Source organism: Charadrius vociferus, unplaced genomic scaffold (assembly GCF_000708025.1).
Source record: "Charadrius vociferus isolate BGI_N301 unplaced genomic scaffold, ASM70802v2 scaffold329, whole genome shotgun sequence".
Taxonomy (NCBI): domain Eukaryota; kingdom Metazoa; phylum Chordata; class Aves; order Charadriiformes; family Charadriidae; genus Charadrius; species Charadrius vociferus.
Window position 1 is genome coordinate 1353217 of NW_009649982.1, and position 13257 is coordinate 1366473.

The window sequence follows — 13257 nt, forward strand, 5'->3', positions numbered from 1 at the left end:
GTGTTTTTTTTGTGGTTTTTTTTTAAACCCCCCCCCCCCCCTCTTTTTTAAGGCTATATGGCAAGAAAATGACTAAACCATAAAGTATTGAGAAAACATCTTACTGTCTCTAGATTTGTTTCCTTAATTAATGAATATGCTTGTGTTAACAACAGACCTTTAAAAATGCTATATTTTGAGACTGGCCAGACTCTACTTAAAGGAAAATGCATGTACTCAAGAGTTATACTAGCAATAAGAGTCACAAAATACAGTCCCCAAGCCTGTAATCCAATCTTATACATGCAGCCCCACAGACTTTAATGGGCCTACCTGCACAAGGAAAGCTTGCAGAACCCCACCATACGCACTCTGATATTTACTGGGTATTTGGTATTAAAGGACACAGGACAGATTCTCTAGTCTTTCATTTAAAAGCCTTTCCTTTCTTTAACCTCCAGAAATTTATTTGAGCAGAAAACTTAACATTTTGGTATCAGAAGTGTGTTAGGATCTGTGTGATCTTTCCTCAAACGGAATTGCCTGCACATAAAGGAACAACTCACTATTCAGGGCTGTGTATCGTCTTCATCAAGGTAAATCAACACCACTGTTAATACTTTAAAAACACTTATTCACTCACTCAAAACAAAATTGATTGGAACAGAGCGCTAAGAAAAATTATCTTCTTAGAGAAAGAATGTAAATACTATTAATACATGGGAACATATGATCACTACACACACACCTGCTGTGTGTTAAAATTACTCCTTTACAACCACTCAGAAATCAAATGAGGTGCTGCTTTGGAATTTTTTATTTTTTTTTTAATGCTAGGCAAATGTTCACGAGCAAACTTACACGCCAGAAGTTTGACTAGGAAGTGTCTTTTTCATATATGTCTAGGAGAGATGTCTATACCTATGTAGCACAGAATTAGGAGGATACGTTCAGATGATGAGGTGCACAGGTACTTTCAGCAGCAGCATTAATCCACTAACTTAATGTGTAACAAATTAGCAGCATTTCTGTGCAGAAGAGGCACGGTGCTCTAAGGAGCTAAACATTAGCTTCAGATAAAATAATTTCAGTGAAATCTTACTAAGAAGTAGCTCTAAAGAGGCCCTCTGTGCCTGCAGGATATGACTCATTGCTTTGCTAGGAAGGACTTGTATGTTAAATGCAAACATTAATAGCCACCTGTCCGTGCCCTCCTTAGCACAACTAAAAAACCGGAGACCTGTCCTCAGCTGCCAGGAAAACACCAGCAGGAACATAATATAATTGCCACTGAGACCAAAAAAAGCAATTCCAGTGGGAGTCTCCTGGAAGATCAAACCATTTATGGTACCTGCTGCTCAGGAAGCTGTTCCGTCCCAACTCTTCCCATCATAATTGCAGGGCTGAACATGAGCAGCAGAAGGGTCCCCTACAGCGTCCCTCAGGTCCCACCTTGCCTCTGCGTAGTTCCATGCTGTTTGGCGCTGGCCATCACAGAGGCAGGTGGACAACCTTTCTGCAAGTCTCTCCAGCACCAACACACATGTAACAGAGCTCCAGCAAAACACAGGATAACTGCTGGTGAGCAGCTAAGCTGGGTAATACCAAGATTTTGCTTTAATAACCATTCTTCCAAAAGGAGGAACAGGTGTGTTAACCGGGCTTTTCAGAGAGGCCTTTAGAAGGGTGGGGATGGGGAAGAAGACATCCAAGACTTCAGTGTTCCCTTAGGACCTCTCTGAACATTGGAACCTTGTAAAATATTTGCATAGATACATCCATTTGTGTCTGCAAAATCCCTTTCCTCAACTCACACTAGCCACTGGGCTAGCAAGCGGCCACAGCTATATTTTATTTGAACAGTGGAAAACCAAACAGAGGAACAAACAACAGTATGTGCTCTAAGCCACCTCTTGAGTATGCCTTGCCCTTCCCCACGAAGCACTCAGCTACAGTATAATCAAAACCAGGGTGAAGTCACAGCTGCAGCCACAAATCAACATTTGCCTTTACATATGAACCTCATGTAGCAAAATTGCGGGGTCCTTATGTAGCAATGAAAGGAATATGTGAGTTTTCTCTTCTTGCCCTATGCCAAAGCACAGATGATGGCCTCAAGACCAAATTTCAAACAAGGTGGGGGAGGGGGGAAGAGAAAAAAGAAAGCACAGCCAGGGACACAGAGGAGATACATTTACATGGCTCACCAACGTCCACTCCACTTCCTTTTTTCTGTGAGGAGGCAATTTAACTTCACTGCTTCTAAGAAACTTCCTATTAGAAAGCTGCGGTTTCCAGTGCATTTTTATTGCATTTTCCAAAGTTGCATCACCAGAGCAGGGCATGTTCCTATGGGAGCTGAAGGTCCAAAACTGTAAGCCATTATAATAAATAATAGTGAATGTCATGGCTAGTAAAACCTGTAATCTGAACACATACAAAAATTAATTTCACTGTGTACAGTTACTTTTCAAACTCTGTGCTTTTCACATTTTCCTGGCAGACACAAATAGCCAGTCAGGAATTAATATGAACAATATAAAAAATATAAGCCACCACTCAAAGTCGTAACTTTACTTTGGCTTATTTAAGGCGATAATCAATTTTAATGAAAAAAATAATCTTAAAAAACTAAAAACGAACTACAAAGCTGACTTGAGAATCTACCTGGAAGCTCACGTTTCCCTTGTGTTCATTTGTGTGGAGGTGAACATGCACCAGATAGTTAAAAAAATCCTGCTGCCACAAAATCAACAGGTAGAACCAAGACAAATAAGAACGAAACAAAAGAATAATAAAAGCCAAAGAAAACAAAAGAAAAATCCTCCAAAACAACGCAAAGCAGACATCAACACTCCTGTTGCAATGAGATTTTGATTCAAAACACCAGTGCAACACTGACTTCCACTTCCACCAAACCCTAGAAATTAAAGTTTTCAAAATTTCTTCGGAGCATCTTGTGACCCTAGGGCACTCTTGTCAAAATCACGCAACTTCTCACCATGAATCATGCCCACAGGCAGCATTTGTGGGGTTAGATGAGGGGGATACAGGGCACTGCCAGTTCATCAGTACTCCTGGCGAGGAGGCGAGGAGGGAACTTGTGCCATTCACCCTGATGGCAGCAACCCTTCCCTTCACTAAAACACAAACCCTGAAACCTCTGTTCCATAGGAAATAAGGTCTAATCTGCACAAAAAGGTTACAGTGAGAGGACTAGAGATCTGAGAGAGATTTGGTTCCATTAAACTCCTGTCAAAGAATGATTTAGGATATTTATCTAATTTATCCAAGTTCTTCTCTTGGATGTTAAATATGGAGAACGTGGGTGTGGGGACGGGGGTGAGGAATCTTCCACTGCCATACACATGTTGCTGATTTGTAGTTGCAGTTGGAAGAGGAAAATACCAGAGCAGATTTCTTGCACAACTAAAGATTGTCTCAGTCTGAAGAAATATGTCAGCCTGCTGTTACATACTTAGGTATTGTCATTAATGAGAAAAGAAAGTAAGGAGAATAACAACGTGCAATCACACTGGTTTTGTATTACAGAATACAAACTAAAACTCATCATTTCCCCAACTACAGGAACACAAAGTGCCAAGTCACAGAATGCCATAAAGATCTGAACTTTAACATATAAAAGGAAAATCCAGTCCTCAGCTAAAAGAAAACCCTAAAATCCAGGAAAAAAGCAACCTGAGTGATTAAATTTCTGGGCAGATAAACTAATGAAAGATTACTGTCCAATTTCTAGATAGCAGCAGAATATACTAATTGATGGGGATGTTATGAAGAAGCTTGGTTTAAAACAACAAATAAACCCCCAAACAAACAAACAAAAATCCCATACCAACAACTCAGAAATCCTAGGTTTAGACATAAGCCTGAAGTCCTACCTAGTGTTGTTCACAAATGCTTGGTGCCAGCATGACAAACCCAGTAAAATCCTTCAAAAGATAAACGCTGTTCTCAACAGCTTCTATGAGTTAAAGGTACCCTCTCCTATCAGACAGCACATAAAGATTTGGTCTGAAGCATAAATGATGAAGTTCATGAAGGCAAATAGACATTAAGAAAAACACAAGAAAGAAAACCCAGGACTTAGGAAGAACAAAAATATATCTATTTTCTCGGAAAGCTGTCTAATGGTGGGGAATTCCAGATTAGGGCAAAGATCACAAACTTTCAAAGCTTGGCTAATATGTGTTCTGTGTTGCTTAGATGCAAAAAAAAGATAAAAAGAGATTTTTGGACAAATCAAATCAAAAGCAAGCAAGCAAGCAAACAAACAAAAGATATCAGATATATAATTTGTGTGAAGCCCTGAAAGCCATATCTGGACATTTCATGTAACTTCAGTAGCCACAAAAGCAGATAATGTCACTCAACTCCCTCTTACACAGAACTCTTGAACATGCACTGCCAAAGACAATTGCTTGAAGAACATCCCACACAATACAGCGGGAAAAACAAGGGAGTTGGTTTTGAAAAGTTATTTCATTCATGTCTGTCTTGGTGAAATTAGGGGGCATCTGTGGATTCCCCCACCTCTTCCCTCACCAAACAAGGCATCTCCTCTCAGAGTAGGTTGCAAATGATCAAATCAATGGAATAATGATCTTGATTGTCTTAGCCAGCTCTCCATAGACATGAGTTCACAAGAGAGGCAGCCATGCAGCTTCCTCAGACATTAATAAAGACTTTTGATCTTTCTTTGAAGAAACTTTTCTCAGGATATTTAAAAGTCTGTGGTTTATTTTCATGTGTGGGGAAAAGCAACGATGAGGCGAACACTCCCACACAAAGAAATGTCTCAACAAAGCTATGCTTGTCAAAAATACCCTTGAAGAAAATTAATATATAGTCACTTTGAAGGTATACATTTTTATTCTGTAGTTCTCACTGTGGTCTCTGCTACCTACTTCATGACTCATGGATGTATGGCACTCCATGCAAACATAGAGCAGATTAAAAAAAAAAAAAAGAATGAAAGGGAAATGGAGATGGCTGCAAGGGTTAAGAAGTTTGGGTCTTGGATACCGAGACCAATTACTGTGGGATAACAAATTAACTTACACTAAATAACATATATTAGATAATTCTTGCTTACCAACCATATATTTTTCATTGAAAACAAAAGCAAGGTACTTTAACTCTGTGCAGCTTTTTTGCTGAAAGCTTATAAAAGACCACTTATTTTATATTTGTCACGTGCACCAAGCACAAGAGAATTACATCGACACACATTCTTTAAAACGCTATGTGTGTGTATAGACACACACACAGAGAAACACATTGAAGTACAAGAAATACAATTGGTTTCTTGCCTGTCTTTTGCCCAGAGCTATTATAACTAATAATATCGTAACTTTGTATTTCTTTAATTAGATTTTGTTTGGAAAGTTGTGATTACAGGGTGCTGTTAAAAATTACCTTATACCACACTACCAGCGTGTTTAAGGGCACACGAGAAGATGGCTTGTCACAAGCACTTCTTTGCCAGAGTCAATTTACTTTCCATCAAAAAGGAAGGACCATATTATACAGGACACACTGGCCAGTGAAGTTGTGTTTGTACACACATGCGCGTATGTGTAGAGAAAGTTAATCACTGAAGTCAGAGATGTAAAAATTGCACTGGAATGTATGAACTCTTTTGCCTTGTATTCTTACAGACTTCTCTTCATTATATCTGTGTTTTGCTTCTTGTTACTTTGAAAAATAGTTTTAAAATGAAGTTATCTGTCATGCTACTAAAAAGATCAGAAGAAAAAGGGAGTAGTCTTTTTTCAGTGGCGCCCAGTGATAGGACGAGGGGTAATGGGCATAAACTTGAACATAGGAAGTTCCATCTTAACATGAGAAGGAACTTCTTTACTTTGAGGGTAGTGGAGCACTGGAACAGGCTGCCCAGAGAGGTGGTGGAGTCTCCCACTCTGGAGACATTCAAAACCCGCCTGGACGCTGTCCTGTGTAACGTGCTGTAGGTGACCCTGCTCTGGCAGGAGGGTTGGACTAGTTGATCTCCAGAGGTCCCTTCCAACCCTAACAATTCTGTGAATTCTGTGAAAATATTGAATTGACAGTATTTTAATTCCACTTAGATAATTAAAATAGAACACTAAATGTTCCCATTTTTGGGGTGAGAGGAAGTTTGGGAAGCAGGAGGGAACACTATAACAATGGGATTATTTTTTTTTTTTTAACCTGATATCACAAAACTCACCTTGAAGTATTTTTAAGATTACCACAGAATGATGGCATTTTGGCTACATCAGGTCTGCTGAGGACAGCAAAAGAAGAGTGGGCAATAACCTACATTGTCTGGAAGTCAGAAATAGCTGCTTTTGCAGGTTCCCCATTTACCAAAAGCATGTTCAACCTGGGGAAGGAAGGGCACATACCTACCAGCTGGGAGAAAAGCAAACACATGGAGCATTTAGAGAGCCTCGTGCACTGAGAAACTTCCCCTGGACTTTAAACTCTGCCAAAAGTGTCATGTACTTGCACAAAATTAATTTCCCTGCTGAGACAATACGTTCAGGTATATTTGCAACACGTTTGGCACAAGGAGATACTAATCTTGACCAGGGCCTCTATAGGATTTCATTTAGTAAGTCTCAAGCAGGAAAGGGGAAAGCAAAAGCCAGAAACACAGGTCCTGAGGGGTGCATGGATCTCATGTGAAAGAATCAGAAATGAGATATGAATGTACGAACAAGATCATATTAATAACCTGCAAAACATAAAACAGAAGCCAGTAAAAACCTTCGGTAAAGTGAAAAAAAAAAACCCAAACACCAAAAAAACCTCCAATTCAGTAGACAGAAGGTGTGTGATTTACAATACAGAAAAGGTTAGCCTATCCTGAAAACCAAAACCTAAAAGCTTTTGGTTTACGTTTTTTTTTCTTTCTGTTTGCAACCTTGCATATTGTTATTTTACAAATAGATAGCTAACCCCTTCTCAAGTCCTCACATACCCTGTTTCAGCTATTGCCTGTGTGATTTACAGAAACATGTTATACACCATGCAAAAACCTATTCGTTTCACAAGTCCAAATATGCCATCCTTCAGCTTCACAAATACCCCCATGACAGATGATTCTGGGAAAAGGCCAACCAAAGTTTCCAGTGTATTCTTCCTAAAGACAACCTGAGCTTGTTTCTCCGTGTCTATCCAAGGATCCCAGCCTGAACCACTGCCAATTTCAAACAAGCCAGAGAGACAGGGCGAGATACTGACATTTCTACAGATTTCAGGGAAACTGGTGCCTGCAGAAAGACTTGAGAGAGAGACACAGTGAGGAAAAACTGAAATGTGGGATTCAAACTCAGCCACGGTAGGTGCTGCCTTTGCCTTTCTATAGGCATAGATCTACTGAAAACCAAGCTCCATTAGTACTTCTCTCTAGACAGCTTATTTCCCCCCCCCCCATAATTTTTTAAAATACACTTGGTTGTATATACTACAGTACTTAACCCTAAATTGGAGCTCAATTATCCTGCTACATAAATGTCTACAGTCCAATTCATTTCAATATATTCAGGAAAAAGGATGAGTTTAGATACACAATTTCTAAGACAGGAACATTTTCTTTTCAGGTACCACTATTTCCCATTTTTGCTTTGGATAATGCTGTAATTACAGAGTAATTATACACTGGAGCCAAAGTTACAGCAGCTGAATATTAAGTATTAAACCACAAACACTGTACTAAATAACATTAACTGTTTCTTATGCTTATAAAAATAGAAAATGCTATACTTGAAAAGCAAATTCATATAATTGAAATTGGAGCAGCTGAGTTTTATTTCCATGTACTTTACCAATAAAAATCTGTCATACAAACAACTGCAAGATTCACATTTTTTTATTTAGAAAAAGAAACAGATAACATGGAATTGCAGTTTACCTTTTCAAATACTCAGATCTACCTGATGTTATAGTAACATTTTTTCACATGCACCAAAAATATCTCTTGCACTAATAAATAATCCACTTTTAGTGTTTAATTACAAAACAAGTGTGGAATATTTTACTTTAAAAAGAAAAAAAACAAACCAACCTGAAACCCAAGGAAGCAGACAGAGAAGTTCCCCATATTAATCTCTCAGAAACAATTCAGTGTAATTGTGTGAAATTCCCCACAACCCTCAATTCCCAGAAGTAGAAAGTTAAAGAAACTCTAGCTATTTTAATTTTGATTCCTCCTCAACCTTTTGAATCCATGAAAACATGGGATTATACTAGTGGTGTTGCCCTGCAGCAGCACATCGAAGCGACAATGCACATACAACTTCAGAGTCTTTCTTCCACTAAAACTAAAACCTTAGCTGCACATGCGGGCCTTGTGGCATGTATAGTACCTTACTGAGAAGACAAATCACCTTAAACAAATCTACCGTGTCTAACCTATTTGCTACATGAATTGTATACATGTAATGTAACAAATATACTGTAATTTTCTAAAATTACCATCAGCCTAGCAAAATGCTGGACTGCAAATTAGGAGACCTGAAATCCTGTGGAGGAGAGAGAAGGGTTTAGCAGGACGAAAGAGTGATGTGAGCGCCTTTGAGTGTTAGGTAGTCAGAAGTTGTTCCAAGGTATGACCAGAGTCAAGGGAAAATCAGCCCATTTCAGAAAACTCTCTAAGTACTGATTTCTGAAGTGAAACTTCTGTTAAATCCGGGTCTTCATTTTAGAATAGCTACCAGTTTTGCCATGGAAATGTTATGCAATACAGCAGGGAGCCCAAACTCTTGATTTTCTCATGGATCACCACAAAGAGGTCTAGAACCCAGACCACTTGGTTTTATGGACCATCTGAAGGACGCCACTTAGAATAACGTTTCACATCTCTGAATAGGAGTATACATTTCTAACCATATCTTCCTAATATGAAAGTTCCAAGTATGTTCCAAGCGAGCAGCTTATGCTTTCATGCAGAGCACTGTGAACGGGTGTGCTTTAAAGTGCCACAGTATGAACTCAAATATGTGGGTAAACACCACCTGAGCCTCAGTAGAAGATGGGCTGAGATAGGTTACTCTGCAGGAAGGACCGAACTTGAATTCAGGGCCACCAAACCGGCCACATGGTACAGGCTCTTTTCTCTACTTCCAGGGACAAAATCCCGTGGTGTGTGTATATATATATATGTAGTTAGAGACATTACAAGAGTGAAGACCAGATCACAAGTTCATACACCAGTACTGAAACGACAGACAACTGACACAGACACATTCTTCAAAAGGACCTGGTGAAAACCTCCCACACAGACGCAGCCTTCTAAAGACAACTGTAAGCCTGTACAGACCCCATATGCAAAATGAACTTGGGAAGATTTTACCTAACCACAGTCACTGCATGTGTGAAAAACACTACAGGATTGGAAGGAGGAGGAGGAGACAACAGATGGTGGAAATTTCACATAGTACCTTTACTGTCAGCAGAGTAACATGACAACTCTCTAACACAGTCCAAAAGGCAACTTACTGTCTCACAAGAGGCTCCTTGTATCCACGGGACGAGAAATCTGACTTGCGGTCAGATGAGCATAAACCACAACCGGCACAAAAATGACATCAAGTTCTCAGCCATACAGTTTTCCTGTCTGGGAGTGTTTACATCCTCTGCTGAATCCAGATTTTCTTCCCATTTGAGTAACTGCTGTTCTTGCAGGATCCCCAAGGGTTTCAAAGACCAAAATTTGACAAGATCCCAAGAGAGGGGGAACGCTGTTAATTTGTTTTCTTTCGCCTGATTGACTCCCTGCAACTCCCTGAGGCTACACAGGTAAGCACTCCTGCTTTTCCCAGATAAACAGCTTAATCTTGCCATTTCCATGCCAGGGTGGAAATACTTACTTATCCCAGAGTCCCTGGGTGAAGAACCCATTAAAGGAAAGTCTCTTCCCACTTACTGCCCAGCCTAGGCACCAAAACAGCACAAGAGTCTACTGTGAATAAGGGCACAGCCCAAATGAGAGTCAGCCACAGTACAGCAGAACATCCCTCTGGATAGAAGCCACTGCAAATGGCTTTCAGGAAAACACCAAAGCAGTCTACCCAAAATGAAGGGCTGTAGCTTTGGAAGTGGCGCAAATCTACCACAAAGCAATGTATTCCCACTCAGGGGAAGGATGAAAGTCCTAAACACATTCTGTCAGAAGGCACCAGTTCCAGAAAAGGCTCGGCAATGCTGTGAAATGGCCAGATCCTAGGATTCCAATTAATAAGAAGGCTTTTTCATCTTGTCCCGTGGTTCAGCATGGCTCAATTGCTGGCCCATAGGCCACACCAGGACTCGGAAGGAGAACAAGACAAACCTGCTGCTTTCTCTGGTGGAGAACATGTTGTGGCCTAGCCAAAAGCCCCCTCCCATGCCTGGACGCTACCTGACACACAGCCTCACAAGAAAGCAGAGGAACAGGAACAGGAGATTAATTTCTCCTTAGGCATGTAAGTGTGGCACTGAGCTGAACACGATGCTTCAAAGTTTCTTTTGCTACACAGGAAAGGAAGAAATGTACTGTAGCCCTGTAGCAATTAAGGTGAGACCACCTTTTTCCTGCCCCAAACCACATTCGTAGTGATGGGCAGAGGTTGCAGATCTCCTTCCAAAAGTCATCACACGCTTTGCACTCTTCCCTTACATTGGCATGCTGAGCAATCGCATCTCAATTCCTTTTAAAAGTCAGTCTGTTGGTAGGAGCCCTACCAATTTCAGGAAATCAAAAGCATTGCCATATCTCTTTAAGGGACGTTAAAAACCAGAAAGACGTAATTCCTTGCTTAGTCACGGATTTTTTGGAAGAAACGGCGAGTTCTCAACTATTCAGGATCCTTACCCTGGGATTAAGGCAAGATTTGGTCCTGTGAGGGATTTTGTTAGCTCATAAGTCAACCACTGACTAAAGACAAAAATAGATGGAAAAAAATGGATGTCTCTTAAAACTCTATGGTGTCTGTGGTGAAGTCATCTCTGAAGGAGATTTCAGTCTCTCCCACAAAAGTGCAGGGATTTCTGAACCACCTGCTTGTTCACTGCTGCCAAAGAGACAAATGCAGTTTCATCTCCTTCAGAAAATGATTGAGAGGGTGGAGACCAAGTTAACATCATAGAAACATTTGGTCATTTATTCATCTGGCTCTTCAGGAAAGTATATTTTGATCCCTCAGATTACTTGCTCATCACCAAGGAGAGGAAAATTTCTCCTTTATATGCAGAAGGACAGCATACATGTTCAGAGATGAGCAAGCTCTTTAAAAACAGAACAGAAAACAAACTATAAAAAGAACAAGAACACGATCACTGAGAATAGATTCGAACTTTACTGAGTATATTGGTTGTGATAATTTGATTTACCAGACTGTTTCAGTGTAATCTACCCTTACTCCTTTTTGAATCTGGAACCAGTTTACCACTGCACAGAATCTGATGAGCCAGGGAACCACCACCTTGTGACTTCAAACAAGATACCACAGCCAAATCTTCAGTAAAACAGGCACCTCATAATGTGAAGGAAATCACAATAGTGCAGAACACAGGCCTTGTGCTCTTCAATTAGCGCCCTTACAGTAAACTAATCTCTGGTAACTACCCACTGCATGGCAGTCTGTGATTTCAGGAGGCGTGACTTCATGATGTGGATGATCCCTTTCAATCTTCATTTATTTTTGATACAAGCAGATATTGCCTAGGTGGTACGAAAAGCATCATATGAGAAAGCTGCAAGTATCCTTGTTTGTTCTGTTCACGTAACTACAATCGCTGCTGTATAGTAATGGATCCAAAACAGATGAAAGATCACAAGCCCAAGGCACACACGCCCAAGAAAACCTTCTCACCTGCTTTCTTCTTTCTTAGCAGTTGTCATTTACTGTTTTCTAAGGTATCTTATATTGTCGTCCTTCTCAGTGGTATAGAGAAACACAGCTTAAAGTAGCTTCTATACGGAAGTTTGCCACAAGATGCAAGACTCAGTCCTCCAGCAGAAATGAGAGACTGTCAACTACAATGCCCGTTGCAAGAAGGAACACTTCGCTTCTTCCTTACCTCTTTTTTGCAAGACAGCTTTCTTGTAAGTGGACCTCATCAATATGTAATTTAAAGTGAAAACCAGCTGAGAAACAGATATGCAAAAGGACAAATTTTCCACTCATTAGTCTAATCTTCAGAGCCTGGGCTCAGGAGGGATCAGACACCTTTTTGGGTGCCTTGAGAAAACTGATACCCACAAGTTCTATGAGCCTATTAACATTTTTACCCTGAAAAAAAAAAAAAAAGTTGCTCTTTGTTAACCTTCAAGAACATGGAAAGAGCTGTTCAAAGTAGAAAATAACCCAACATATCAAAACACACAGCTGGCAAATTTCAAATGATACTGCTTCTGTCTTGAACATTACAGTAGGGCCATTGAAGTGCTTAATAACATTGCAGAAAAATAGCATCCTCTGGGCTAGAATGGGTCATCTTTCTGCCATGGCATGACACAGCAGCTGATATTCTGTCCAAAATGTCAGGTGCACTTTGAAGGTTAGTCTCTTATATGATGCCACATCTAGGGGGTCAGACAATTTGAAGGTGGTGAGGAGTTTCACGGTAGGTAGATGGGATGTTTATTTTTATCCATTTCTGAGGTCGCACTTTGCTCGCTGCACCAGCAGCTACACTGTCTGCAGTAATGTGAAGCTTTGAATGACCCCTCTGTTACTCATACCTATATCCTTTGACGACCACATTAGCACTAAAACCCTCATGTAAAGAGACAACGCTACAAATAATAAGAATGCCAGTCAATGTACAGGTAATAAGAAGGCTTAAATAAATCAACAGAGAAAGACTATGTTAATAAGGCAGCCTACTAATACCAGAGTATTTGTGCCTCTCTTGTCAGCTACATTCAAGTACCAATAAAAAAAGTGCTTAAAGCATACATTTAGTATGCCACTTTAATCTCTAAACATTCATGTTAATTGCTAAATCTGATAAATATTTGCACTAGAAGATTCAGTAGTAGGCACTGGCATTCAGGAATGCCAGAACCGAATGCAGGTAAAGCACACCTAACTACTCTGCTCAACAAGAAAAGAAGAAATATCACTCTGGGACACTGAAAAGGCACCATCTCCATATGAGGGTAACCTCTATTTGGCAGGCCACGTGGCCTTCTCATGGACAAGTACCTTTTGCCAGTGCAGTAAGGACTGTTCTACCTGATTAAGAAGTAGCCACGACAAGCTTAAAAGGGAGTCACAGCTAGCCCTC